Here is a 26,726-nt window from a genome sequence, read left to right on the forward strand (position 1 = left end):
TGAGCACCTAAAGCCTTCTGCTGAATGCAGCCTGAGGCCAAGCAATGCTGGGAGTGCTCAAGTACATGTGAAGGAAAGAGCGGGTAAGCACCGCAAATTAAAGAGAAATGCTTAATTCTTCTCTAATACCTATTCCAGCCCTTGAGACTGTAGAAGAATTGCAGATTTCTCATCCCTGTTAGAGAATGACAAAGGTCAAAAGGAAAGCTCTTCCACAGGGAACTGAATTCATCCAGAAGCTCCCAGGCAAGGATGCTGGAGCAGCGGTGGTGCTCTGAGCTGCCCCCAGGGAGGAGAGGCTGCCCCACAGCCTGGGCAGTGTGGGGGTGCACAGTGGGGCTGGGGGTGCTGGAGGGGGGTGTTTGGGGTCTGCTGATGCCCTGGGACAAGCAGCACCCCAGGGTTGCAGCAGAGGGGCAGGTTTGTGCTGCCTGTTGCAGGGCCTGGGATGGGAGGGAAGAGACCACTGAGGCAACAGGACAGTGGGCTTTGGACTTGAAAGAAGGCTACGAGAGACTGGAGACTTCTGAAACCTCAAGTGACCATTTTCCTTGTGTTGTTGGATGCATACATCTAACACATTGGCAAAGGACTCCTAAGGAGAGTGGTTGGTAGCTTCCATGGGTGGCAGCCACACTCTGGGCACACCTGCTGTAGCCAGAACCTTCCCAGGATAACATTTTGGCTCTGGTTCTCTCCTTTTTTCTAGCCCTGAAAAATGTTTAGCAGCTCTTTCTCAGGTGTTTAACTGGGAGCTCTCAGCTGCTAGGTATTTCAAATCAGCTCAGAAATTCTGATAAAAGGAGAACACCCTTTTTTTACAGAGCTCTTAGGAGAGAGGTCAGGGTGGTGGTCTTCCCAGGCTGAGCAGATGGAGAGCTGTTTTGTCCTGCCTTACAGGTATGTGAAATACCTCCTTACACTCTACATCTGTTAATATACTAGAAAAATAAACACTGGTATTGATTGGAGATGGGAGGTTGTTGGTGCCCGTGACCTAGTGCAGTTGTGTAGCTGTCTTGAGCACAGAAATTCATCCTGCTACCCTTAGAAAGACCCAGGGAGATCTTGTTTCTATTTTTTCCTCTAAGCTTAGGAAAGGCAGGACTGTCTCCTTGAGCTGGAAGCCACTTATCTGTCTGTGTGCTGTGCTGCAACCTGGGAGCATCTTGCTGTTGACAATTGTTTCATAATGATATTCCTGGCTAGATGTGCCCATCCTGATGGGTCCCAGGGGCCAAGAGGTGCCCTGAGATCGATGGGAGCTCACAGTTTGTAAATACAACAGGGGAAGAGCTGGAACTGCAGTTAAGTGAATGCATTAAACAGTTGTGTCAGGATTGCTGCAGCCTCCCAGTGTCTGAATGCTGCCTCAGGGTCCCTCTGGGAGCTGTGGTGGCTGTCCCTGCATGGAGAGGGGCTGGTGCTGGCCCAGGGGGAACAGGAGGGTTTGGCTGCCCAGGCTCTTGGTTTGCTCTGAAGGAATGTATTTGACTTGTTGCTAGGATGCTTCTGCTGATGTTGTCCTGTGGAGCCCCACAGGCTGCTGTGCTGCCTCCCTGCACATCTGCCCTGGAGCCTGGGGCCCAGGGAAAGGTGGCAGAAAATGGGGTGGGGAATTAGTTTATGTAGACCTGTGTATCTATATAAAATACATTAATTTCAAATATATACGATATATTTTGACTTATCTATTCACAAGCTATAATATATGTGTAATATGTGCAATATATAACTACTGAGATACATGTGCTACATATAAAATATCTCTATGTGCATATACACATATGAAATCTCTTCCAGTTGTCACTATTCTGACTTATCTCACCTAAAAACTTCATTTTGCTTCTGAATGACTTTCTAGGCCACTTATGACTGCAGTGAGCAGTACAAATCACTGGATACATTCCTTTTGTGTCGACAAACTGGGGCTTATTCCTAGTCTTGTGGGGTTTGGACTTTTTTATCCCTCTATTTATTAATGCATTAAAAGATCCTCCTTCTCATCCTGTGACATCCTAGCAGCTTTAAGTGCCTTGGAGAGGGGCTTTGTTAAAAGCCCTTTGGCATTAAAATGCTGCTAAATGGAGTAGGCAATCATTCTGCTGGTGTGACAGTGCCTTCCTCTGCCGGGAGACATCCTGGTCCCTCCCTGCTGCTGCTGCTTTTGACAGAGCTTTTCCCCAGCTGGCAGGTACTGGTCTCCCAACCTTTAGTAAGCTCTCTCTTAAACCTAGCCTCACAATTGTCATTTCTCTTGTCTCTGGTATTGATGCTAATGAGAGCAGGGTTGTTACCCACCACAGGCAGCTGTGACTGGGATCTGTAGTAGAAGATCCTTGAAAAATATTTTTTTTTCTTTTTTTAATATCTGTGAGCTGAGTACTACTTTACTGCCAGTGAGAGTGTAAAGAGCACAAAGCCAGTCTTATCCATAACTTAACATTTCTATTCTCTCCTTTCCTGCTAGTTAGAACCCAAAGGGTGCCAAATATTTCATGAGGGTTTGGGACTTTCCTGGCACACAGCACTTTTTTTTTTCCTTTCCAATATCTTTCTTCTATTTTTTCCTCCTCAGAAGCTCCTCCACTGTAATCTAGCCCATTAGTTTGGAGGAGGGGGGCCGTGATGACAGCAGAGCCTTGCTGCTTTGCCATTTTGCCTGGGAGACACTGCTGTGCTCTGGCTGTGCCTGGCTGAGGGTAATTACCGTGGCAAAGTCATCAGCTCCTGCTGCAGACACACACCCACACCTCCCCAGCTGCGGGAGGCAGGAGCCCAATGCTCACATGGTGTCAGCTCTGAGACGCTGCTCCAAACCTGTATTTCCATTGTTCATTAGTTAATGGCTCCCTGGGGAAGGCTGGCACTGTGAGGAGCCTGTCTGAAAGAGTTCAGAGACACAAAGGGCTCCTCTTGGCAAGAAGAGGTGTCCTGGAGATGCCCTGTGTGAGCCACAGCCCCAGTGACCTGGCTGTGGCACCAGGACAGTGACTGTCCCCTTGTCCTCGGCCCTGCTGAGGGCACTCCTCAAATCCTGGCTCAGTTTTGGGCTCCTCACTTCAAAAAGGACACTGAGGGGCTGGAGTGTGTCCAGAGAAGGGATGGAGCTGGGGAAGGGTCTGGAGCACAAATTTGATGAGGAGAAGCTGGGGGGGCTCAGCCTGGACAAAAGGAGGCTCAGGGGGATGTTCTTGCTCTCTACACCTCCCTGAAAGGAGGTTGTAGTCAGATGGGGGTCAGTCTCTTCTCCCAGGTAACAAGTGACAGAACAAGAGGAAGCAGGCTGAAGTTCTCCAGAGGAGGTTTAGACTGATTATTGGGAAATAGTTCCTCACTGGAAGGATGGTCAGGCATTGCAACAGGCTGCCTAGAGCATTGGTGGAGTTTCCACTCCTGACAGTGTCAAAAAAAAAAAAAGTAAATGCGGCACTTAGGGACCTGATTTTTTATGGTGAACATGGCAGTGTTGGGTTAGAGCTTCAATGAAGGCAGAGGTCTCTTCCAACCTAAGCTATTCTATGACTCCCCACACACAGACTTTGTCCCAGAGACTGTTGAGTGACTGCAGCACCACAGGGTAGGGATGCTACTGGTTGAAGTATCCAAAACAAAATTGTGGGGAATATTTAACAAGCTTTTTTCTTTTTCTTTTTTTTTTCCTCCCCAACAAGTTTTCTTTGCTTTACTGCAGGGCTCTTAATTTGATGAATTAATGTGAGAAGTGCTAATGTACCAGCAAAGACAGCAGGCAAAGATCTGTCTGCTGATCCCAGCCATGACTGATTTCAGCTGTGCTGCTGAGCATGGTATGTGCTGATGCCACTAAAAGCTGCCATAAAGATAACAGCAGTGTGTTTGCAGCCTCACAGGAAGGTGTTTGTAGCTTTTAGTTTCTCCTCTCCCTCCTGGATGAGGCTGTGGCAATTACCTTTGAGAAGGAAGAGCAGGATGCTGGGGCTCTGCTCTCGAGGGCACTGCACAGAGGTGCCCACGCTGTGAATGGTGACACCCAAACCTCCCTTCCAGGTTTCTTTTAAAGCTGTGGAGGATGAACCCCATCCTGGAGCCTGCTGCAGGCTGTGATTCTCCTGCTCTGGCTGCCCAGCTGCATCCTCCCAGCATCAGCTTGGATTGCTGATGCTGGAGCCTGGGGAAAGAAGCTCTCAGCTCCAGCATCTGCAATCAGCCCCAGAGAGATCTAGCTCTGAAGACAACTCAGAAACCCCATGCTCTTGTTACCATGTTTGAGAGGCCAGGTTAAAGTGTCCAAAGGGGACACTGCCTTGTTCCTGGTGTATTTCAGGAGGCAGCTCACTGGCTCAGGCTTTCCACACATACCCGGTATAATTTTACATAAATTATATTTAAAGAGTACGTAGTGATAGGACAAGGGGGAATGGCTTTAAACTGAAATAGTAGGTTTAGAATTTTAGGAAAAAGTTCTTTCCTGTGAGGGTGATGAGGCGTTGGCTCCCCAGAGATGTGGATGCCCCACCCCTGAAGGTGTTGAAGACCAGGTTGGATGGGGCTTGGAGCAATGTGATTTAGTGGGAAGTGTCCCTGCCCATGGCAGGAGGGCTGGAACTAGATAGTCTTTAATATCCTTTCCAACCCAAACCATTCTTTGATAGAAATAGGGGGCTGCCGGGTTCTCACAGTGTTTCTAGAAGCGGCTCTCACATGGTCACTGTGCACAGTGATGTGTTCCTTCTTTCACAGCACAAAATAACCATGGTTTGCATATGGAAAAACACCTTTACAATTTCTGCCTGGTTGAACTCGTCCACAGCAGGTTCTCAAATGATGCATATTGAAATGGAGCCACCTTGAAATGCCTGGGTCTCAAGAGACCTCCAAGCAGAGAGGACAGGATTGCTCTATTGCTTTTTTGAAAGATAAATGACCTGACTGCAAGTGACAGTCTGCTCACATGAGGAGTGTTTAGTCATTTGGCATGAAGCAGAATATCTAAGCCATCAAGGTGTGTGGGCTCTGCAGTGCATAAATAAGTTACAAATTAGGGATTCTAAGTGGCTGCTTGCCCCTTGCATGCAGTGCTCCAAGTGATTACTGTTCTCTTTGTCTAATCAAAGTTCCTCAGCTCAGAGCAGGTTTCTAATTTAAACACTTGAGTACAACATATTTCACTAAATTAAATCGTTGCAGGCAAATGATTGCAGAAATCTGTGTCTCATGCACAACATTCTACCCCTACCTTATATATGACTTTTTCCCTTGACTCTGTAACACATTTTCCTCTGAGGGGTAAATGATTCCTGATATAAATATGAATAACCTTGGCTTTGCAATATTGTCTCCTCAAGCAACTCAGGTAAGATGTCTTCTAGAAAGTGCTGAAAGCAGTTTATAACATAAAGCAAATATTATAGCAAATAATGTAGCAAATACTGCTCCAAAAAGGAGCCTTCTCTGAGTAAATTCCCCTTTATGTAAACAGCTGGCAGGCAAAGCAGTAAAAGTGGTCATCAACAGAGGGATTTCCCCTGCAGCCCTAGCAGCATGTGCATCTTTCCTGCTCTGCCCTGGGTCTCAGCTCTTGGCAGCCCTGCCTGCGGGGTTGAATGCAGACTTTAAGCCTGTCTGATGGCAAAACCACCACGCTACAGCTGGCTGTGATCCAGATTGGAGAAGGCTTTGATTCCCTATATAGTCATGGAAAGATACTTCAGGTGTCCGAGGCTAAGAAAGCTTATAAATGTTAATTCCTGTGCTTGACCCAGTGGAAGGGAGAGTGCTGTGCCTGCTAAATGGTGGCACGTAGCAAAAGGTGCATCCTGGGGCTGAGGGATGCAGACAGAGCATCCTGTAAGCAGAGGGAGAGGATGGGCAGTGTGTGTGCAGGGGGAGAAGATTACCCTTGCCTGCAGTGATTTAACTTGGAGCCTGACATAATTGTGTGCTTGGGCTGTAACTCACAAGCAGTGCCTTTGTAGGGTTTCTTTTTTCCTCTGCCAGAGGCAGAGACGTCTCAATTGGCTGTACAGCAGCCGCTGAGCTGCTGCACTGGGCAGATGAGCACATTATTGCACAGCTGATGCAACTTGGCTCAATTTGCTGAGCTTGGGGCTGTGGCCACTCAATAGATGCCTGAGATATCTCAGCATCCATGGGAATGCTGCAGCCAGCAGATGCACTTCTTGTGTAGGAATTATTGGTTACTGGGCTTATCCTACAAAGGTAGTGAAGCAGACCTTTATAAGCATGAAAATATTCAGGAATATGGTTTCTAAAGATCTGTGAAATTGTGGCTTAAAAAGGATTTTTGGGAGATGATTATGGCAGTTAACACTTCCTAGGACCTTGTGTGAGAGGGGTCAGCCCTGTGTTTTGCTCATGGAGGGGCTCTCATTGCCTTTTCTGGATCAGTTCTGGCTTTTGTGGAGCTCAATCCCTCATCTTGGGAAGAGTTGCATCTTCTGCTCTGTGGTTTTGGCCAAGTTTTCCTTTGGAGAGTGGTGCTGTCTTGTCTTTTGGCCAGCATGGGGATGGTGGTTGGGCAAAACCTCTGTCCCTGCCCAGCCCTGAAGAGCCAGCAGGGAGAGGTTTGTGTACAGAGGAGCTGGACTTTGGCTGAGACAGAGGAGATCAAGGGCACCCATGTCAGGAAACACCCGGATTTCAGCTGCAGTTCATTGCAGACCAGGGACAGGGCTGGTTTTATCGATAATCTTTCTGCCTGTTCTGTAACCCTCCATTCTGCACAGCCTGCCCGGGCAGGGAGCAGGATCTCCACAGTCCCAGGGAGAGGTGCCAAACACCGGCAAGGTGGGAGCAGCACTCGGTGCTGAGCTGCCCCAGTCAGGTGACGAGCTGTGAATTAGCTCTTTCTCAAAAAGCAGTTAATTTACAAAGCGTTTTCAGGGTTGTTTGGTTTGGGTTTGTTTTTTTTGTTTTTTTTTTTAATCCAAGTGATCAACAACTCATCACTTCTGGATGTGTATGCTTCAGACAAGGGACTGCTCACAGATCATTGACTGGAATTGTTCCTGCCTTCTGGTTTTGATCTAAACCATGCGCTGATGAATGAGAGAAATATTTTTAAGGACAAGAGGATGGTGGGTGCCATATTTCTGGTGTAAACTGAATAAGGAGGCATGTGCTAAAACTCACGGAAATTTTGTGAGCATCTCTCAGAAATGCCAATCTCTCCTTGGCATGTGAATAATCCTTAATAATGAATAAAGCTGTTGATATACCAAAACAAATGTGAGGGAATAGTTTGCCAAAGGAGCAGATGCTGTGTTGTATCCCATTGTATGGTTAAAACTCCCAGAAAATAATTATCCCCAAACATTTTGCTTTTCTATTAACTGAGAATTCACAGAGTTGTCTCATTCTGCAAAATTCCAGTTCCTCAGAAGAAGCAGAGAGCACTAGAAGTAAAACAATAATTTCTGTGAAATTAAAAAGTTCTGAAGCATTTTTTTGGTTGGTTAGTTGATTTTTTTTTTTTTCCAGCAGGAGAAAACAGTTCTTTTTTACTTTAGCTTCTTTTAATCATTAAGTATATTTCTTTTGAAGGCTAGATTTTTTTTTCTTTTAATTTTTCCCTTCACTTTTCCCAGTCAGGCCACTGTACCCCCCCAACAACATTATTTTAGGAGATACTTGCATTCTAGTGCAAAATTGCCCTGGGAGAGTCCTTCCTGTTCTTGTTGCTGGGATCAGAATGTGAAACCCCTCCGGGTGTGTTATGTAGAAACAAATCAACCTTTGCAGCTTGCTGGCTGTGCCAAACTGTCCCTGTGAGCCCAGCCATGGTTTAACCCCCAAAACTGCCACCCTCCCAGGGGAAGCCCAGCACCACCACTGCTGCTGTAAACTCCTTGAGCAGAGTGCGACCTGCTGTTCTAGCTTGGCAATATTTTCATTTCTGCTTTGCCGTGGAATAGAATAAAAGAAATAAAAAACCTCCCATGACAGATGATTGTGTGTGTGAAGTCAAACAAAATAACTTCTCCTTGTTCAGCCTGGAGAAAAGGAGGCTCAGGGGAAACTTTATTGTTCTCCAAAACTCCCTGAAAGGAGGCTGGAGCCAGATGGGCTCAGCCTCTTGTCCCAGGTGAAAAGTGACTGGTCAAGAGGAAATGGCCTCAAGTTATACCAGGGGAGGTTTAGCTTGGGTGTCTTCACCAAAAGGGTGGAGGTGTGGGATCAGGCTCCCCAAGGAAGTGATGGAGTCACCAGCCCTGGAGGAATTTAGAAGACACATGGATGTGGCACTCAGGGACATGGTTTGGTGTTGGGCTTGGCAGTGCTGAGTTAATGGCTGGCCTCGATGATCTTGGGAGGTTTTTTCACCCTGAATCATCCTGTGATTTTTGCAGTGGCTAATATATTTGCACTGTTGCTTTGCAAGCATGTGTTTGTCAGTCTCCATCCCAGTGTTGCCTCCACTTTACACCCAAAAGCTGCAGCCCAAGGGCAGAGGTTTCAGTGTGCAGAGTATTCAGTGTAGTGTGGTGATTGAGATGTCTGGGTTGGCCCCATCCAAGCATGGGCAACCAGGCTGTTCTGGGCTCTGACTCTGCAGCTCTTCATGGTGCCTTGCATGTCATGGGAGGGCAGGGGTTGTTCTGGAAGATGTGGGGAGCACCTGCAGCCCCTGGCTGGGCTGCCCTGCTCAGCCCCAGGGCTGCTCTTTGAGTTCACACTTGCTGTTTCTCAGACACTGAATTGCACCCATGGGCTTGGCAATAGCTGTGTGTGTTTTAACCCTGATAACACAAGTGAAATTAGGATCATTATCCAGTCTTAGTCCTTTCATTACTAGTCCTATTATTGTTTTGCTCTCTAAATGGGAGGTAGGACTCTGCTATGTTGCACAGACAAGTTTATCCGAAAAAAATGACCAATAACTCATCCCTAATTACAGTGAGCACAGGAGAGTAGAAAACACATTACCAACTACTCTCTGAATCCACAGTGCAGAGCTGCTCCTGTCCCAAGCATAACAGATGAGCTGGGAGCTTTGGAGGTCTGTCCCACCAGTCCCACTGTGGGATGCAATTGCCTTTTACAGGGAGGGCTCACAGAGTGGCTGCTCATCACTGTTCTCTTCAATGTCAGTTGTAACCTGTCAGGAGTTGAAATAAAACAAGGTGTTGGCACTGTAATGTGTATTTATGTCACCTTCTGTGCACATCATGGACCCTATAGACCACATGAATCTACATAATCAATTTACTCACTGCAAAAACTGCAATTTGCAGGACTGACATGGCCAAAATATTAAAACTCCCTAGAGGGGCACTGCCCACCCTCTAGACAGCCAGATACCTGCAGATTTCACCCTTTAGCTTTCCGAGTGGATTTCCTTTGATCTTGCAGGTACAGCCCAGGGCTAAGACATTCGAACAGTTTGCACCTCTTTTAGCAATATGAAATCCAGTGTGTTAAATGATTTTTTTCTCAGAAATTTAACCAAGGGTGGAAATGGTATAAACATATTTAGCCAGAGTTGCTACAGGGGAACTTGAACCCCCTATCTGACACACAGGAGAGTCTGTTTGCCACCTTTTTAACCATTTTGATCCCCTGTGGAGGCAGAGATGCTGCAGGGCTCCAGCTGCCAGCAGTGCTTGGTGGTGGGGCAGGGAGGCACTGGGAGCAGGGGCAATTGTCCCAGTTTGGACTGGTCAGGGGAGGCTGAAGTCACAGCTCCAGCATGTTGCTGGTGGAGGAATTGCAGGTAGAGCTGCTCTGTGATGGAAACACCTCGAGGTGCCTTCCACAAGGTGTTTAGGTCACCAAGGCAGGTGTGTGAGTCCCTCCTAATTGCTGGAACTTCTGAAATTTAGAGTTGTGTGTTTGTTTTCTCAAGATGTTAAATGGGCTCAATAACTTTGCTGTTGCTTGATCCTAAAATGAAGTTGTATTCCCTCAACCTTGAAAATCCTTGTCTGAACTTCTCCTGGCACTCTGGGAAGCTCTCCTTTCTGGCCACAGCAAGAGGGGCTCCCCAGACTGTGCTTCCTCTGGTGCCCATGTGCTGCACTGAGCAGCTCACAGACAGATGTGCAACTCAAACATTGAGGTGACAAAACCAGTTTGTGTATATTTGGTGAAGCTCTTCCATTCCCCTGCTCTGTAGTTTGTTTTTTTTTTTAAAGGATTGGCACTGTCCAGAATCTCCCAAAAGAAAAAAGAAATCTTGCTTTGCAGTCCATCCTAATTCACAATCCTTCCACACAGCTATCATTTGCTCAGGAAAATCAGATAGTAAAATGACTGTGACTGCCTGCTCCAGAGTGAGTGATTTGGAGAATGTAGCTGAGCTGTAGCAGAAAAGATGAACAAGGATCCCCAAGCCTGATGGCAAACGAGTTGCTGGCTGTTCATAGGAACTTCTTTATCTGAGATTAATGACAGGAGGTTAGTGGCATCTTGCTCGAGACCCTTTTTTGGCTCTGGGACACTTGCCAAAGTTTAGACTCCCATTCTGAGTGTTGACAGGCGGAGAGAGCACTTCAGAATGTGTTATGGACATAATTAGTTACTGTTATCACAGTTTTCTTAATTAGAATATCATAAAAAGGGGAAGTGTGATGATTTACACGAGTAAGATTGGAAGAGCAGCAATTCTAAAGGCTAGAGAATGAATACCAGAGAGGAACATAAAGGTTATCTGCCTTTGGGATGAGGGATGGTGCTCACCTGGGACTTTCAGAGGTGCTCTCAGTATTGACTAAACTTTTTTTTTTTAATCAACTTTCCACTAACTCAGCCAAACTGCAGGAGCTTTTGTTGAGCAATTACCCATCCATTTCCTGCAGGGTGGCTCACCTGCTCCCAGGATCCTGGCAATGCTGAAAACTTGCAAATGTTAAAAGGAAGCCTTACTTTTGAAAATACTTCTTCCTTAAGCTACATTTTTCTTGCTGTTTCTAGACAACAGAATCCAGGATACTGGAGTTATTCATTCTTATAATTGTGAGCAGAAATCATAGCCCTTTTTAAAAAGAATGCAAGCAGATAAAGAAATCCAGTTATCACTCTCTTGCCTGGCAGTTCCTTATCAGGGCTGTGCCTCACTTCCCAGCCACACCAGCCTTTACAAAGGCAAGGTCCCAGAGCACAGCTTGGGAAGAGCTGGCTGCTCCCAGCCTCCACACCTGCCTGAAGGCTGCTTCTCCAGGCTGTTTTCTACATCCCCTTGCTGGTGATGAATTCTGAGCTCTTTGCTGGCCTGGCTTTCCCTGCCATGCTGAGGTTGGCTTTTCTGGGGCAGGGAAGAGCATTGTATGCCCTCAGTTATTTCTTTGGGGCTGTGAATCTAAGGCTTGCAATGAAATTTCCCCAGGCTGCCACAAGCCCAAGAGCTGGTTTTGAGCAAGCTGGACTTGGAGAAGGTGCTCTGGAGGAGAAGGTGCTTTGGAGGAGAAGGTGCTTTGGAGGAGAAGGTGCTTTGGAGGAAAAGGTGCCTCAGTGCTCGTGCTTGAGCTGTGCCACACTGCCTCCCCTGCACCTCCCTGCCCTGCCACAGAGAAGCACAGGCTGGGTGTAACTCACAGTCAATAAACCTGTTTCTTCTGTTGCATTAATCCTTTGTCTCCAGGGAACAGCCCTGATCCCAGCTGGGTGTGTTGGTGTGCTGCACCTCAGCCAGCTCTGCAGGTCCCCTGAGCTCTGGGCACAGTCCCTCTGCCCCTTGTTCCTCAGGAGGAGCCCTGGCAATGACAGGGAGCACTGTGCAATGATAAACACACCTTGCACAGAGCCATGCTACCAGGGTTCATTGGGATAAATTAATCCTCTTCCTCTTTCCTTGACAAGTCGTTTCTGGTGTGACTCAACTTAAAATACCTAAATGAAATTCAGTGTGACTTTTTTTTCCCCCCATAAGGTAATGACTGAATCATGGTTTTCTTGGAGGCAAAAACCATTCTTTTCCCTAATGGCTTTCCGTGTGCACAGGGCTGCACAAACTCCCTCCTCTCTGCCTGCATCCACCCCCTCCAGCACTGTGCACGCTCACGCTCACACATGCACTTGTTGCATGGAGGGATGATGGTTCTGGGAGCCAGGAGGTGTCTGTATCCATCAGGGATAGCTGAAACTACTGCTACAAGTGCTCTCTATGCTTAATCTCTGAGAAGCAGAGGGGGAAGTGCTGGTTTTGGGGAAGTGCAGGTTGCCAGACACAAAACCACAAAGGCATCACATTTGCAGGGACTTTTTCAAGTCGTGGGAGGCTGAAGTTCAGGCTGTGTCACAAAATAATTACACCAAGGTATAATGGTGAGAAGTGTCCTCTTGGGACTCCTCTGGCTCTCCAGGATTGGCTCCAGGGAAGCAGTGCTCCACCCTGGATGAGTGAGGGACTCGGCGTGCCTTGGTGGCAGGGCTGAAATAGAAATTCCACATGTTGCTTCAGGGGTGTTGCTCCAAGGGACAGGACACCAGAAGAATTTCATTGTTTGTGCCCTAATCTCACCCCTCCAGTGGGAGATGAGCGTGGCAGCAGGCTGGCTCCCTGTTTCACTCCAACAGGGCACACAGCTGATGGGATGGGGAATGAGCAAATTTCTTCCTTACCTATTCCTTGTTTGTACTTTCCCAGCAACAAGGTGAGCCCAGAGATGCTGTGGTGCTTTTTGAGGCAGCTTGGCATAAATCTGTGAAGAATTAGTATTGTTCAAGCCTTTTCCCAGGGAAATGTCCCCTTCTGCCTTCTGTGCTGGGTGTTCTTCAGGTGTGGGCTGCCACAGCCCCCCACCCTGCACAGCTGGCACCCAAATTCCTGCAGCTGGTGATGTCCTGCAGATCTCACCCAGGGCTGATTTGGGATTAGGGGCTGCTGGTGTTGGTGCTCCAGGCAGCCCTGTGTGCCTGTTGTGCCTTGGCTCCCCCAGGAAAGAATGGAAAATCAGGGTGGGTTAAAAATTCAACAAACTTTGTGCATTCATAGGGAAGGGACTGTAATTTTTGCATTTAACACTCTGTTAGATCTAATGGAAAGCTGATATTTTTCTGTAGGTGTGAAATTAACCTTTCAATAAAACTAAAAGCTATCTTGAGCCTTTTCAGGATGCAGTTTAAAATAGAGCAATTATGAAACTTGCTGAAAGACTGCCAAGTTTTCTTGTTGAAAACTGCTGCAAATGAATTATGTCTCCCTTGTGATTTACAGCACAGTGTGAAGGAACTATAGTTTGTATTTAAATCTGTTTCCATTAAAGACTATTTGCAGCTTACAGAAATTTTTTTTTTTTTTGGACAAAATTGTCAAACTCCATCAGATAAAATTCCTTTCAATGCTCAGTGCTACAAATTGCTAAACATGGCATTGTTTATGAGTGCCATGTGTAGTAATTGTGTGCCTTGAAAGAATATTTTCTTTCTAAGAGAGGACAGCTGACACTAAACAAATTAGCTCAATTTCTTGCTGAAGCTGCTGGAGGCAACAGAGGATGAAGGGGGATTTTGTTGCCTTAAATCCCAGCAAAACTGGGATTCTCCATGCCATGCTTCCTTATCCACATTTAGGTTAAAAAAGAGAAGCTAAAACCGTGTAGGTTTTGCACTCACACATGTCCAAACACTGATGGTGCCTCTGTAGGGAATGATGTTTGCCAGTGGGATTGTTACAGGACACTGGAAAAACTCATTGAGTCAGCAACCATCCTGGAAATGCAGCCAGCTTTGCATCCTACTCCTAGAAACAAGGGATTAAACACCAATTAAAAACTCACTGCTGTCTTTTCCTCAGTAGCATTCGTTGCAGACAGCCAAGAAGAAATTCCTGGGGACGTGGAGCATGGGGATGATTGGTCACAGTAACACAGCTGGAGTGTCAAAGCTGCTCCTTTGGCCAACTTTCTTGGAAATGGATTGAATTTTTTGGTGAAATCCAGCTGATGGGTGTGAAGGATAGAAAAATCAAATAGGTCTGCAAAATGGGATTTTTTAAAAAGGAGTTGATATTAAAACTATTCCTGTGTGAAAAGACCTCATGTCACGTTACAGATCCCATTATTTCATGTACATTGACACCTGCAGCTTTGGTTGCATCCTCATAAATTCACTCCTCAGTGACCCTGAAAGCTTGATAAAGCAAACCAGACCTCCAGCTCTAGGTGCTTGTTAAAAATATATTCCATATAATGACAAGGTAATTCTATGAGGTATTCATATCTGAGGTCAAAATCAAAAGAGCATTTATGTTTGGGGTTTTTTTAACTCTGAAAATAGTATGTTAGACACAATAATCAATCTCCTGTTCAAAGCCACCTCCATCCCCAGCAGAAGCATCCCCTTCCCCAGGTATCTCCTCCTTTCTCTGCTGCAGCCATGTACCCAAACCCTGTAGCACCAAAAGCTTTGTGCCTTATCCACCTTGCTCCCAGCTGTGTGTGGGCTTGGGTCAGGCTGGACTCCACCATAAACCAGGGAGTTTTTTGCAAACAAGGCACTTGGGCTAAGTTTTACTTCCCAGATGGTGTTCCCAGCCTTTATTTTGCTTGAAGATTCTTGATGGACTGCTCTCTGGCACAGACTGAAGTACATCTGGGGACCTGTCCTGGGAAAGAGACCAGCAAATTATTTGCAGTCACCCCTGTGCCTGTGCATGTAATCAAAAAGAAACCATTAACCTGTCAGAGTAACTGATACACTTGCAGTCTCCATAATTATCCCCCATAAATGTCTGTCAGCTGTACAAGGCTCATGTTTTGCCATCCATCCTAATAGGAGACAGGCTGCGTGCCTGGCTCGTGGGGGTGGGCTTGGTGCTTGCCATGGCTCCAGCAAGGTGATGCTCAGTTACATCTCTGGAAACCTGCTCTGGTAAATGTCATAGCTAGCAGGTAATTGATTTCGTGGTAAAATTTGTCTGGGTGTCATGATTCTTGAAAAACAGAGCAAGGCAGCTTCTAAAAGTGATGAATCACACTTGTGACTGCATTTATGTCAGTCTTGCATCAACCTAGTGGTGAAATTTGCTGGCTGCAGGTTCAGCTGTTCTGGCACTGAAGTCAGCACTGATTTAGATGGCTTAAATTATTAAAATTATTTAAATGATGCTGTGTCTCTCTCTGCTGTCCCAGAGCTGTCTGTGCAGCCCCACGAGGGGCCAGCTCCAGAAAACACAGAGGACCTGATTCACCTAATAGAGTCTGAATGGGTGAATCAAGCATCAGGCACAGGTGCTGAGGGTGGGCAGGAGTCCCAAAGGAGCAGGAAAGGGACTTTTGTCATGGCTGTGTTGAGTCAGATGGCAAAGGTGAGTCACTAACACTGCAGAATTAAAAGCTGGAGTGCAATGCTCACCATCAGTGCTCCAGCTCACAGCTGTGGGCTCCTGGGGACTCAGCTTGACAGTCACAATTGGGCTGTGTAGGAACACTGGGATTTTGGGTGTATTTTTAGCATGCAGAAAATCACTAAAGGCTGTAGAGGAGAGAAAAACTGAAAGTTTTTTGGGTTTTTTTTTTTCCTTAAGGGAAAAAAGTGCTTTTTTCCTCATGCAAATACTCTGCAGGAGCTTGAGCAGTGGGAATGTTCTCTTCTCCATGCATGTTCAGATGGGGAGGGCTCTGCCCTAGTGGATAACTCTGGGAAATTTCTTGCTCTGCTGCCTGAAACTGTTCGACTGCACTTCCAACCATATTTATAAGTTGTCAAAAGGCTGCAACAGATACTGATATCTTGCCAAAGTTATTCTTGGAAAATGAGCTGTACCTGGGCTCGTGCTATAAACAGCAGCAAGAGTTCATCAGGAACTCCTCAGTATAATAAATATTGAAAGCACTGCCACACCAACAATCAGGAGCTTAGCAGCAGCCATGGGTTTGAGCTGCTCCTGGTTTATGGTGCATTGCCAGTAGCAGGGGGAGGTTTTGGCTGCCTCTTGATAATTGAGAGCTCCCCTGTAATGCTTCTGTCTTCATTTCTTTTCCTGCAGTCTTGTCAGAATGGTCAAATTAACTCAAAACAGGGCAAAGGTTTTGTGGGTCCACTTTGCCTAAATATTTTGCTACATGGGCATCCACAGCTTCTCTGGGTAACCTGTTCCAGAGTGTCACTACCCTCATAGCAAAAAACCTTTTTTTCTTTATAGCTAATCTGAGGTGCAGGAGTGAAATATTTTTGATGGATTTCTGAAATTGCCAGATTCTTGTAAAGCTACTAATCTTGGAGGCTGATAAAAGAGATGAAAAATCCCATTTCCTATTTAATGATCTAACACTAACAGCACAAGAGGCATAATTTTCACAGAGACCTCCAAAGCTTTAAGTTTTTTGTTGTTAAGAAAGCGATATTTCCTTCAACACACCTCCTCTTTCCAAGGTCCTTCAAAACTTCTGTCTACATGAAAAGCCTTTCTGAATAGAGCACAGCTGAGAGGTTTCAACCAGCTCTCATTTTAGACAAATAAGTGAACACAGCTCACTTTACCCTGTAGAAGAGACTTTGATATCAACTTACCTGCTACTGCTGGCAAACCTTTCTGGTTTTGAGTTACTTTGAGGGTATCTTGAGTTCGTTGTGGCTGCCTCATCCCTGGAATTGTTCAAGACCAGGTTGGATGGGACTTTGGGCAGCCTGGTCTAGCAAAAGCTGTGCCTGCCTGTTGTATCCAAGGTGACCCCCATGGCAGGAAGGGATGATGAATCTGACTCCATGTTCTCAGAAGGCTAATTTATTATTTTATTATACCATATTATATTAAAGAATACTAACTATACTAAAAAGTACAGAAAGCTAAAAAGATAATAATGAAATCTTGTGACTCTTTCCAGAGCCCCAGTACAGCTTGTCATGGATTGGCCAAAGAGTCAAAATAACTCATACCAGAAACCAATAAAACAATCTCCAAACACATTCCAAAGTAGCAAAACGTAGGAGAAGCAAATCAGATAATTATTGTTTTCTTTTTTTCTCTGTGGCTTCTCAGCTTCCCAGGAGAAAAATCCTGGGCAAAGGGATTTTTCAGAAAATGTGAATGTGACAACTGCCTAAGGCAGGGAGGTTGAAACTGGGTGAGCTTTAGGATTCCTTCCAACCCAAACCATCCTGTAATTGTGTGATGAGTGGGGCCTGCTGGGGGGGTGCTCTGAAGTGGAGCTCCAGAGAGGGTAAGGGGTTGTGTAAAGTTCTTCACACTCACCATTTGCACTGTTTATGATTATTTCCCATTCTCACCACTGGATCCTGTTTAGATGCACACATGTCATAGAGAGAAAAGTTCTGCTGATTAAATTATGTCTCTGTGAAGTGGAGAAGAGAGTGTACAGTGTAAAAATTTCTACCCATCAAAATAGGGTAAAATTTCAGTACCTGCAGATGTAGATGGCCTGCCCCAGCTCCCCAGCAGCAATAAGAGGCCATTTAAGGAATTTCACAAGCTTTTTGGAGGTGGGATGACTATCACTATCAATTATTTCATGGCTAACCTTAGGGGGAAAATGCCTGTTAAAAACAGATTAAATAGAATAGGCTTCTATATGTAACAAGGCCAGACAATATTAATATGCAAGTGCAGAGACATGGCTAATGAATAGGATTTGTTATTACTAAGGCAATCTATAACTTCTTTGAGTGCCACAAGTGGCAGGGAAGTCATTGCTGAAGTGACTGGAATTAATGAGCTGTCTCAGGAATTTTATCAAGTTCTCTATAAAAGTCTTTCCCTTGCTTCTGAGGAGATGGATATATTCAGAGAGAAGCAGGGAAAATTTTTCTTTGTATCTGCTTAAAGGCTGAATGTTCATGAGGGCCCTGGGCTTAGGAAGATCTTCATGCTGAATTTTTATGGGAGCTTTGAACAGCATCAGGCCCATTAACAGAGAAATACATCTAACCTCTTCAAGCTCTGGTCTGCCTCCTGCAGCTCCAGCCCATCGGGGCTCTCTGGTGTATGAGCAGGGTTAAAAAGAGAGCAGTGATGTGAACAGACTGGACTGGACACAGGTTTTGGTGTAGTTTTTTAATAAGGACTCTGCTCTGCAGCTTGTACAAGTTATTGTTTTCTGTTTTCCCAGGGCCAGATTGATTGAACCATCCTACCCCAAACTGATTTTTTAAATGTAGCAATTATAGGAGTTTTAGAAGAACATGAAAGCACAAGGTTTTCAGTGTAATCTGTCAGTGGCTGGATCTCAGGTGGAGCTTCCTCATGTCTTTGTTGGCTGCACTGAAAGTGAGGGAGATGTGGAACCCCACTCTCCTGTCCTGTAGGGAGCTGATGCACACACTTGTCACAGAAAGTTTTCACCCTCCACATGTCCTACCTTGCAGCAATGGGAGGGTAAATGCATATTTATTAGAGCAGCTGTGCTATGGTTGACTTGGAGACAACTTATTCATGTACCCATGTCACAAAATGTTCTCTTTGCATGTTCTTTTTTACGTGTTCTCTTATATCAGAAGTCTTGAGGAAGACTCAGATTCACCCCCTTTTCTGCTGCTGAACTCTTGGTTGGAGTGGGATCTAACAGGGGAGCATCACACTTCTTTAAATAAATGTCAATTTCCTTGAAGAAATTGAAAGGTCTCAAAGGCTCAGGATGCATATTTGAGTGAATGTGTATATGCATGTATTCATAATTTCCCGTGGCAACTGTCATCCTCTTTTTAATAAAAATTTCTCACACATATCTACAGATATATATAAATTGCATGTAGGAGTTGCTGTCTCCTATATCCTAGAAGAATGCTGAATAAGTAAGGGAAGGTAGAGGACAGAAATGTGCTTTCCTGACATTAACACTGAGCCTGTGTTTAAAAGTGCCATCCACAATCAGCACGAGCAAAGAGCAGCAATCTTTCTCCTGGTTTTGCTGCTCTTTTACACTCAGGGCTGCGAGGCATTGCTCAGCAAGCAGAGGAGCTGCCAGGCTGCAGCAGGGGGGTCCCTGGCAGCTGAGGATCTCTGCTTCCTGCAGGGCAGCACTGCTGGAAGAGCTCTGCTCCAATGCTGCTGGGATCGAGGGCAGAGAAGGTGGCCAAGGGCAGGGCAAGCTGCAAGGCAGCCCCGTGCAGACAACACAGGCACAAGCAGAGAGGAAAACAAGTCCTTTCACAGCCTTGATTCTTGGTTATTTTATTTTAAAAATAGGAGATAAGGGGCCTGAAGAAAGAGATGGAAATAAATAGGTAAGAACCTCGTGTTGCTGAAGAGCTGTATGTGCAGAACAAATGAGTGGCTGCAGGGTTTGCCACCAGTCTTTTGAAGATGCAACTTTAGGGTCCAAGGGGTTTTTTCCAGTTAGATTAAAAATGCAAGGCACATTTTTTTCAACATTTCAAAATATTTTTCTAAACCTCTGGTTGCTAAGCATGATTTTCTGTGCTGGAGAGCCCCAACACCAAATGTGCAGGGCTCTGTCATAGCACCCAGTACCTCACAAACCCTCCAGTTTATTCCAGGCACAAAGGAGTCTCTGCTGTCAGCACTGAGCCCTGCACAGGGACAGCAGGTACAGGTGAGGTTGCCTGCTGTCCAAAGATAACCCCAGGGCCAGAGCTGGGCTCTTGTGGGGGAGACAGAGCCTGTCTACCTTCCGCAGAAGAATGCAGGCACCAAATGCACTTCAAATGTGAGCTTCTAGCAGGCACAAGTGACATTTAAGTTATTAAAAAATCCCTTTTGTTTCCTGCTGAAACCTTATGAACCATGATTTAACACCTTTTCCTCAAGTTGGAGCTGTGGTGAAGGAGGGAGGATTAGCCTTGAGGCAGGTCATGAGCAAGGACAGAAACTGGGGCTTGTTCATCACTCAGCTGATCACTTCTTTTTCCAGGGCTAGTTACGAGATATGTTAATTTGAACTGGCAGCAGATTTTGCATAACTACATCTTAGGACACCAGTCAGCCCTAACATTTGCCATGGATTTTTGTTTTCATATTATTAAAACCTTACAATGAAGTCTTACAGTGTAGATCTTTCTACAAGCTTTGCTGCAGAGGCATCCAATGCTAGCAGAGAGCAGACTCACAGCAAAGGGTGAAGGCTGGGATTTTATTACTATTAAATATCTTGTGCTTGAGTTTAATGTCTTCACAGTGGAGTACACTAAGAAATGTGGGGATTATGTCCATAGAACTTGCAGCATCCTTCTTTTCATGTGTGTAACAGAGCTACCTAGGGCTTTTATGCAGGAACAAAGCATTTACTGTTGATACAGGAAAAACTTCTGTGACATCTTCTTTTTCTCTAGGATGTGTGTATTTTATCCTCTCCTTGTAAAGGTGGTTCCACCAATGTGGTTACCACTCTCCAAGGAATCTTCCCTGGAGAGGTTGCATTTCCCTTCAGAAACCACAGACAGCTGCAGAAAACACCTTCCCATGTGCCTGTGGAGGCTGAGGCACTGCTGCAAAGCCCAGCTCTGTTCCTGCTGCTGTGTGAGGGAGCTGCCAGGGGAAGGCTACAGTGCCTGGGCAGGGCAGGCAGGAGGGCAGCAGCTGCTGGAGGGAGCAGAGATGCAGGTCTGGAGGAGTGGGGAGGAGCTGGATGAATGAACTTTATGCCCAGCAGCTCTTGTAGCTGAGGTTGATGCCTTGCCTGCTAATCACAGCTCTTCTCTGGCCACCCAGCCAGATGTGGGTGTCACTGGGGGTGTGATGCCCCAAGGGAGAGGCTGTGGGTGACAGCAGGAGCCTCCTCCATCCAAGGAACCCCTGCACTGGGTGCACTGTGATAAACTCCCTGCCTGACAGGCTTCACATCTTCATTTTCCCATCCTCGTGTTGGTGATGCTGGGAATACTGATTCTGTGTAATTGAGACACAGCAGGTCTCGTTCAGCAGGTTTTTGTTCCCAAGGGCTGTCTCTGCTGAGCTCTGTGGGGATCCCTCCCCTGAGCCAGGCCTGCAGGGTGGAGATGTGCTCTCAGAAGTGAGATGTGCTCTCAGAAGTGAGATGCATTCCAGTGGGGGATTTTCCCTGCAGTGAACATCTCTGTGGGAAGTGTGAGCATCCCTGGGTGCCCCCAGGCAAGGGGTGAGGGAAAAGCCTGTGTGCTGATCCTCACTGCAGACCTGTGCTGGAACAGGCAGGGAGATGAGGAGGGGGCATGCCCTGGCTGGGGCTTTGTGCCTCTGTACAAGGGCAGGGCTGGCTGTGTAAGGCAGCCAGCACAGCCCGTAATGCTGGGTGTCAGGAGATGGAGGGGGCTGCACACTCCTGCCCTGCAGGCAGGTAAATCAGCTGCCATGAGCCTTTCCTGCTGTACCCTGCGTGTCCTGGGAGCAGCCAGCAGCAGCTGGTGTCTGGCACCTGCACGCTCAGGGCACATCACTGGTGGCCTCTGGGCCACGTGCTGGTGGCTGCTTGGACAGTGGGAATCCTTGGAGGGACTGCCCAGAGGGATTTCATGTCTACAACATCTCAACACTTTCTCTAAATTCCTGAATGGAGAAAAACATAGAGTGAACTGCGGTTTTATTCTGCAGTGGGTCAGAAGCAGAAGCTGGGGAAGTGATAGAGCTTCATGCTGCTTTTAGTATTTTTAATATTGCAAACTGCTGGGTTCTTAGCCTTGTTAGGTTAATGATGTTTCAGTGCTTAAAATGTAGTTCTAAATTTTATGTAATAACTAAATAAATCCCCACTGGTGCTTGAGGTACCCTCTAAAAAGTGTTCAGCTAAGCTCCTTGGTCATGCTGGGCCAATGATTTGAAGGTGGAAAACATTAAAGCAGCCCTGAGCTGGCTTTAGTGTGGTGGGGGAAAGCCTGGTGAGACCCTTGCTGACCTCAGGATGTCTCCACCCAATGTTGTGACAGAGGAATCATTGAAAGTGAAAGGAAAGCTCACTACTCATTCACATAAGGACTTTACTGAAATTTCCCCAAGGCCTTTAACAAACAAGAAACACATCTTAATAAGCAAGAAGTACAGAAAACCTCCCTAAAACTTTAATTGCTGGTCTGTAACTCTGGAACTGGCAATCTCACTTTTATTGGGTCTGCTGAACAGCTGGATCATCAGCCACTGAAGATATTAGTTTGTAATTAAAATGCTGCCAGTTCCTTAATTACAGGCACTGCTACAATATCATTCACCACTCTAATTTTTTGCCTTTCTCATGGGGAGCATGAGCAAGTATTTTTCTTCAGGATTTTCAAATAAAATATTATTGGAAGGGATACATTCATTTTGTCTCTGCTAGTGGGGGGAGTGTGCCTTGCTGGTGCAATGCACTGTGTGAGTGTTCAGCGGGTGACTGCAGGCAAAACTGCTTCCAGAAAGAAAAGCATCAGGGTGAGGTTTTCAGCCATCCAGTCTGATCTGAGAGTAGAATCTGACGTGATAAATCCTGTGGTTGGTCTCTCCCCATGGCTGCTGAAAGGCTGGGGTGGCTGCACTGATGGTAGGCAGATAATAACACTGCCTGAGAGCTCAGCTCGTGTCTCGTGTGCAGCTCTAACTCTTCATCTCCTATTCTGCCACAAGGAAAACCAGAGCACAATCAATAGGGACCTTTTTTAACCTGTTCAATGCTTTGTCTAAATGAGCAGTAGCAGACATGTAGTCTAACTTTGGGGTTAAAAAAATTTCCCAATGGTCAAATATTGGAACTGGGACCCATAGAGACAGTGGGACCGTCATCCCTGGGGACACTCAAATGCCCAGCTTCAGGCTTAGAGCAACATCACCTACATATGAAGCTGGCTCTACTCTGGGCAGGAGGTGGGACTGGAGACCTCCAAAAATTCTTTTCAGCTGAAATAATTGCATGATCCTACCAGGCCAGTTTAGGTACCTTACTTTCACATGTGAGCTAAGAGAAGCAAAGAGGAGCAGATGCAGGAGGGGATGTGGGGATGTGCAGCATCCACACAGCAAGTGTGGGAGCTGGCAGGAACCAGGAGCTGCTGTGGAGCCCCAGGAGCAGACAGCTCAGTGTGACTCAGTGTCTTTCTGGCTTGAGCACACCATCCACGGAGCTTTACAGCTTTTAGCAAACAAACAAAACCTGCTGCCATTTCACGCCCTGGGGACGGCTGCTGGAATTAATGAGCAGGAGGAGGACGGGGTGCTGAACCCAGCCTGCTGAGTCTGACGTGGTTAATCACAGGCACGGGGACTGGCAGGGAGCAATTTGGAAATGACACAACTGGGGATGTTTCTTGCCTCATTTGCGCTGATGCATCCATGCAATCAGAACATTTTGGTCGGGTGCTATTATTTCTCAGTGAAATTGCAGCTCTCTGCTCCACGTGCCCAGTCTCCCTCCCGCTGCTTCTCCAGGGGATGAGCAATTGTAAAGCAAACAGGAGGAGGAGTTTTGACAATGGGTGGTAACAGGGCAATGTGAAACAGCAAGGTAGCTGAACTTTCCAGTGCTTCCCCAAGTGTCAAGACAAACAATACCAAGTATTTACTCCTCCACAGTGGCTCTGTGTTTCTATTGTTGGTGGGAGCGTGGGAGTGGAGGCAGCAGAGGGGACTCTGGGCTGGCCGGGTTGAGAAGCTGTGGTAGTGATGGGTGTGTGTGAGGCTGTGAGCTACTGTCAGAGAAACTGGGAGTCACTGAGATGCGTGTTGATTAAATCAATTTAAGCTTTCAGATGTGCTTTGTACAGTGCACCCAGCAATCTGCAAGGTTTCCAGTTGCAGGAGGTGTGTGTGTTTGGAAATGCACACATATTGCCTGCATATATTCACACAGAGAGGATGTAGATGTTGTCCTGGAGCGGGAACAAGGAATGGACAATCAGCTCACACTTAATTGGCTTTGCTTTTCCTTTCTTTTTGCTTCCTTTCTGCTCTTCCAAGACAATCAGCCCGCTGCTCACATCCCTTCCATGGTCACTCCCTGCAGGCAGCTCGGTGGTTTGATGCTGCAGCCTGTCTTTGAGCACTCTGCCCTGAGCATTTGTTGTGCTCTAGCTGCTTGTCCCTGTGGCGCTGTATCCCGTGGTTTCTGCTTGCCCCCAGCCAGGCTTGGTCTGCAGCTGACTACATGCAGGTTACAAGGGTTTTGAAATCCTCTGCTTGCTACTTGCATTAGCAGGAGAAAGTAAATATTCCCACTGCTTTTTAGCAATTCCCCTCCTCAGGCACTGTTAGTGGCATAAACCATCTATCAGCTGGCACCAGGCTGCAGCAGCAACTGGCACACTTGAGAAGCCCGTGACATTGGATTTAAAAGGATCCACAGGCCAAGTAAACACTGGCAGGGCCTGGGCCAGTGGGAGCAGGGAGCAGGCAGCCCTGGGCAGAGCCTGCAGTCCCTGGCTGTGTCACCAAGGCTGGGCTTGCCCAGCACAGCCTCACTGCTGCTCCTGCAGCCCAAACTGAGCTGCCAAACAACCCTGCTGCTTCCCTCAGGATTTTGGTCTCTAACTATGCTGTGATGCTTTTCTTCTTTCTTACTTTTTTTTTTTTTTAATTGGAATAGTTTTGCAAACTCCCTGCACCATTTTCTGCACAGCCCCTTACCCAGATTGCAGGAGATGTGTGATTTCCTTCCTAAAACATTGTTGGGTGATGGCTGCAGCCCTCACATGTTATCTAGTAAATTAGCATCATGTGAGAGGCCTGAGATAGAGGTGAACAGTTTTGTGTCATTGATTTGATGTAGGATGGCACAGTGTTAGCTGATGTTCTTGTAGGATTAGGGTCTGGGTTTAGTCCTGACAAGCTTAGGGAATGTCTCTACCTGCATCTTGAGAGATGATGCAGTGGAGCACAAATCCCCTTTTTACCTTTCTACATTCGGTAAATATGCTGGCTATTTATTGTATTGGAACAAGATTTTACAAGGGTTTTCCCCCTGTGCCTTGAGATCCTTTGCCATCCCTTGGTGTGCTTAGTGCTGGCAGGTTTGGTGGGTTAGGCAGTAAAGAAGAGAAAGGGAGAGAAATGATCACAAGATAAATATAAATATAAGCTGTCTATTCAAAGAGGGATTTGCTGACTCTTATGCCATCATCCTGAATGTGTAGTACTGGCAAATCAAACCCAAACACATCCCAAATGTGCCTCTCTGTTCCCCCAGCTCCTCAGCACTGCTGTTCTGCTCAGGCAGGTCTTGCAGAGCAGTGCCCACCTGGCCAGGGCAGTCCCTGTCCCCCCTCACTGCCACCCTGTCTACACAAGCAAAGGCACCCATGGGCAGAAACCACACAGAAAAAGATTTCCTTCACTTTGCCGAGTGTTGTGGGCTGGGAAAGGTTGGTTGAAGTGCTGGGAAGAACCTGTTTTTCTGTATAAGATATTGAATGAATACGTGCCCCTGACAAGCTGAATCCTGAGGTGCAGAAGTTCTCTCACTCCTCCAGTGAATCCTGCTGCTGTTACACACCAGCAAATAATTTTGCTGCTCATGTTTTATTTGACTGAGGCACAGCTCTCCCAAGGAGGGTTTCTGTCATCAAAACCACCAGTTTGCCTTCAATCACTCCCCAAGTCACCTCAATAACATGACATGCCAGTATGTCAGAAGGGCACAAATCTCACACAGATGTGCAAACTTTGAAAAATAACCAGCACGTGTCAGCCAGTGAGGGAAAATCTCCAGCACAACGAGTCTCCTGACACCAGGGCACTCGTGGGTGTGTGGGCAGGTACTGGATATGCTCCCACTGCAGGAGATGTCCCCACTGTAGTTTTGCACCTTGCTGGGCACAGGGGACACTGATAACAGTGTCCAGTACTCCATGACCCTTCCCACCCCTTGCAGCCACAATAACAGAGCAGAAGAGAATTGATCTGAAAGCTCTCAGTTAACTCATGCAGAGTGAGTCAGAAGATACTGACATCAATAGGCACTAAGAAAAAAAAAAAAAAAAAAACAAGACTTTTTTCCCTCATGTTTTCTCTCATATAAGTTAAAACATCCTCACCTCTGAATTTCCAGTAGGTTGTCAAAGTTTGCTTACTGTAACTGGGAGAAGCTGCACTGGGCAGTGGTGGTTGTTTCCATGTGTTGTGTCTAAATTTGTGTCTTATGCTTGGTAATCTACCAGAGGCTTCTCTTTTCAGCTTTGAAGTTTAGTGTTTGGGAGATTTTAGTAACAATACAGCACTTTTGGGAAGATACATGGTTTGAGATAGCAGCTCATGGACAAGATTTTGGTGCAGCAAATGTAAATGTGAATTTCATTTAAGCTCCTGTAAGATTTAAGTGTAGTAATATTTTATGTAAGTCTTTGGGAAGGTGTCTACAGTCAGCTTGCCCTGCCATATAATAAATTATATGTTTTGTTTTTATTCCAAATGGGCTCCTAGTGGGGCCTATTTGTTACATGCAGCACACACTGTTATTTCCAGCATACACTTCTGATGAAACTTTTGTGTTGAGAACCAAATCCTTTCCTCCTTGGAGATAAATCATCATTTTAAATTCTCCTGATGGTGAGTTTTCATTGTCAGCAAACTGACAAAACATGAAAAAAACTTGTTTAGGTAGTTTACTTTTTATTTTCCCTTTATTGTGAAAGCAATTTAAAAACACATATTTGCTGTTAAATATTTTAGGAACTCGTATGCATTATACTGCTTTTAGCAAACTTTTGCCAGGTTTCTCACTATGATGATGCAAATTCAGCACAAATCAGTATGTAATAATCCTGAAACAACTCTTGCCCTGGTTTCAGAGTGATGGGGCTGGATGTGCTGGAGGCAGCAGAATCTTGCATGCCAGAGGTACTTTTTTCCTGCTGCAAACACTGCCAGACTGCTCTTCCAGCCCTTGCATGGGGGAGGCAGCGTGGAGGGTTTGGGATCTGTCACCAGCAGCAGGAAA

The 26,726-nt window shown here is 46.2% G+C and overlaps 1 long non-coding RNA gene across 1 annotated transcript; it reads left to right on the top strand.

The window, feature by feature from the left end:
- Positions 1–5,098, top strand: LOC135307384 (uncharacterized). The gene is made up of 4 exons (XR_010368097.1): positions 1–83; positions 825–900; positions 3,695–3,809; positions 4,723–5,098. It is a non-coding gene; the product is annotated as an uncharacterized LOC135307384 (long non-coding RNA).
- Positions 5,099–26,726: the final 21,628 nt, after the last annotated feature.

This window comes from Passer domesticus, chromosome 9, assembly GCF_036417665.1.
Source record: "Passer domesticus isolate bPasDom1 chromosome 9, bPasDom1.hap1, whole genome shotgun sequence".
NCBI classification, from domain to species: domain Eukaryota; kingdom Metazoa; phylum Chordata; class Aves; order Passeriformes; family Passeridae; genus Passer; species Passer domesticus.